The 3,675-nt window shown below is 40.0% G+C and overlaps 1 pseudogene; it reads right to left on the reverse strand.

Moving 5' to 3' along the window:
- Positions 1-2,802: 2,802 nt before the first annotated feature.
- Positions 2,803-2,982, reverse strand: LOC137274935 (U2 spliceosomal RNA; annotated as a pseudogene).
- Between the last annotated feature and the right edge of the window lie 693 nt (positions 2,983-3,675).

Consider the following 3,675-nt stretch of genomic DNA (forward strand, 5'->3'; position numbering starts at 1 on the left):
GCAAAGAACGGAATATACCAGTAACAGAAAAGTCAGAAACCCACTGTTTAATGATATTAGCACCTTGCTGAGAATTGCAAGCGCCACCTACTCTATCGAGTTTTGAATTACATGCATAGTTGAAGTCACCCCCAATTATTAATAGTCTAACTGCCTATCTTCAGACTTAATTGGGGCATATACATTAACTAATCTGATTCCAACTCCATTAACACTTACATCAACAATCATATATCTACCATCAACATCAAATTTGAATAGATCCAACTTAAAGTCAATTGTGTTTCGAATTATTAATCCAACACCTCTACTACTATTACTCCCGAATGCCTAAAAGCATTTACCTTGAAATTTAGACCATAAGCGTTTAGCAATACTAATATGGAAAACATGGGTTTCTTGAAGAAACAGAAAGTCAATACCAGTGTTAAATTTGAGGCTGAGATTATGAATTTTAGCAGCATTATCCAACAAACCATTACAATTAATAGTAACAAAATTTATCATTGGTGATTTTTGTTTGTGACCAATGTTCTGATAAACTTAACAAAAACACGCAACTCCCTTAAGAGGGATAGTTGGTGTTGAAATCGCTCATCCATAATCATGATCGTTGGGCATATCCTGGTCGTTTGGGTCATGAAAGTGAACATACACATGTCAATCACGTGTCAGGAATGTCATTTCCAGACCTTAGCTTCTTCAAGGCCGTTCTAGGGGAGGCCCTTTGACTTTCAGCAATATTTGCCACCTCTCCTAGACATAAACTTGTAAAAGTATGTGTTCTCGTAGGAGAAGGAGAAGAACCCCGCGAACCTCTCTTAGCCTGAGATCTTTTTAGTGAGGCCCTACTCTCTGGCACTTCTGAGGTGGGTAGTGGGAACTCAATATCCATAGCAGATAATGTTTTATCCCCCCTCCTGCGAAACAGGTTCCTGCTCCTTAGCATACCATGGCTGAGATGATACCTCTGTTTCACCATCACCCTGAGAAACTTGTCTCACCACACTGACTACTTGACTCTCCACAATCTCTCCTTCCTCACTTTTACCTTGACTCTCCAACTCGGACATCTCACCTATTTCTTCTCCATCGCCATCCAATGACAGGGTTTCAGAGCATTCCTCCCCATCCCCAGTGACTACAGCTCGAGCAGCATCAGCATATGATACTGCCCCATCACTCCTACTTTCCGACTGTTTATATGGACAACCACTCCTCAGATGCCCAATTTTATTGCACTTGAAGCATATTGGTAGCCGGCCAGCCGTGGAAATCAGCATTGACATGCGTTTACCCATCTTTACTATATATGGTAAATCAGTATCAAAGCTCCGTAATTGTATATCAACGTATCTGACCCGACTCAATCTTGGTATTATCAAGAAAACCAGTTTGTCGCCTGACATCAAGCACTTTTCCGTACTGGGCAAAGAAATGAAACAGATAGTCATCTCAAATGGTAGCATGCAGCCACTGAATCTTCAATTCAATTATCTGTCTCCCATATATAGAAAAGGTGTATCTTTCCCCTAACACTTGTTTGGAGCCCATACTGTTTAGCAAGTTGGGATACACGGTGGAGGTGAAAGTAACGAAATAATCATTTCCACTTTTCCCTTCCCAAATAGCTGCAATATCCTCTGAACTGATAGAATCAAACAACGAAAGCAGTACCTGAAACACTTGCTCATTCTTCAGTCCTCTGTGTCTGGTAGACATCTTCACAGTGCGGTCCATGACATCCTTGTCGAAGAATCTATCCGGCATAGCTTCAACAGTTGTAGCTGTCGCTTCCGCCATGATGAATGGGGGATGACCACGAAAGGCCTTCTGGTACAACATATAAACGCCCACCCGTAGACCTAAGGAGAGAAGCACAAAAAGGGTCAGTTAAGTCACCAAATGTCAAAATCACAATAAAATCACCTCCAATCAACAAATCCACAGATGAAGCAGCCAGAAGGAGCGTCGATCTAAGCCAAAAGGCCGAGAAGCGATGCCTGTTATCGGCTTGCGCCGGCAAAATAACTCTAAACCCACGCTGGATATTTACATTCCTGTTTTAAACTATTCACCTCCAACATTACACGCACGATTTCGGACCACGGACGAGGGCCACGGCCAAACTGACCATCTTTGTGGAGATATTTCACAATTTGTGTGAAGGCAACAAAATGTGTAAATAATCTTATTTATTTCTTTGAATAAACAGAGCGCAGGCGCTAAAACGTCGGGCCGACGTAGGAAAAACGTCCTGCAGCTAGGGCCATGAGCCTCTGGATCGGCACTTAATGAACGAGACGTGGGGACATTGCAATTGGAAGAGTTTCTGCAGTCCCGACTTTCAGAAAGTCGCGCCCAGACAAGCGTGAAAAAACACTACAACTGACCGCGTGAACTAAATCTATTTAACTTAAATACATTTCAAGTATGAAAACAATGTTAGGGTAGGTGAATTTTAGTCACAAATGTTGTTTTAATTAAGAAATAGAATGAAAGGTAAAGAAACTCTGAAATTTCAATGTAAACTGACCCGGGAGAAACGCACCTATCCTTGGATACTGGGACAGAAAACAACTGCAAGTGGAAAATAGATCACTTCGAGGAACTTCCCGGGGCTTGGTTTGGACGGAGTAGAATGTGGTTGAGTGGATGGGTCCAGTTTGGTAGTGGTTGCATGGTGCTTCCAGTGAAACGGACTCGCGAAAAGGGATTCGACGGCGCAAAGTGAGATGAAAAAGGGAAATGAAATGTGAAAAAGAGAGGGCTAAGTTAAGGGTTCTATTGTTTGAATTGTATGAGTGATGGACCATTCCCGGAGGTACTGCAATACCGGGCCAACCCGTGATGAGGGCGGAGGAAGCTCCGTGGCACCTCATCCCGTTGCAAAAATCAGTTTATTATCGATGTCTCCAATAGGAGACGTATCACATATTAAGCGGATAAGAACAGATACCTTTTTTCTTTTTCATAAAATATTTTATATACAGTAAAAGGACAGGAGAACCACTACCTACAACTTAAAAAAGCCTATCACAGTGGTGACATAGTGGTCATGACATTAGAATTACTATTAGAAATAAGCGAAAAAGAAGACCGTTCATAGCTAAATTCTAGAATACACATTTACATAGTACGATAAGGCACCTTAATCAGAATAAGATAGATACATAAAGAACATAATTATGATGGAGACACAATCAGAACACATACGCAGTATAATGTACATCAATATATATGCAATTAAAACCAAATTTATAACATGCTGCTAGAACAATACATAGAAATACAAGGGATATAATACCCATAAATACCGCAAAATGAAAATCATACATAAAGTCACATAAATTTGCCATACTAACAATATGTTAAATATACATACACACAAGGAACATCATATACAATGAATAGACATGAATCAGTGAAATAGATTAACTAAATATTTAATAATGCTGCAATTGATATATATATATATATATATATATATATATATTTTATATATCAGTATTTTTAGACAATTACTTGTATCAACAGAGCAAAAAATAGGAAGAAGAAAGCCAAAAAGCCCGGAAATCAACATGCGAGAGACAAAAGTAGTCAGCTCGAATACGTGTTTTCAGAAGAGAACGAAGACGCAACACAATATCGTTTCCCTGGAGCCGTTTGTGTTCG

This window comes from Haliotis asinina, chromosome 2, assembly GCF_037392515.1.
Source record: "Haliotis asinina isolate JCU_RB_2024 chromosome 2, JCU_Hal_asi_v2, whole genome shotgun sequence".
Classification (NCBI taxonomy): domain Eukaryota; kingdom Metazoa; phylum Mollusca; class Gastropoda; order Lepetellida; family Haliotidae; genus Haliotis; species Haliotis asinina.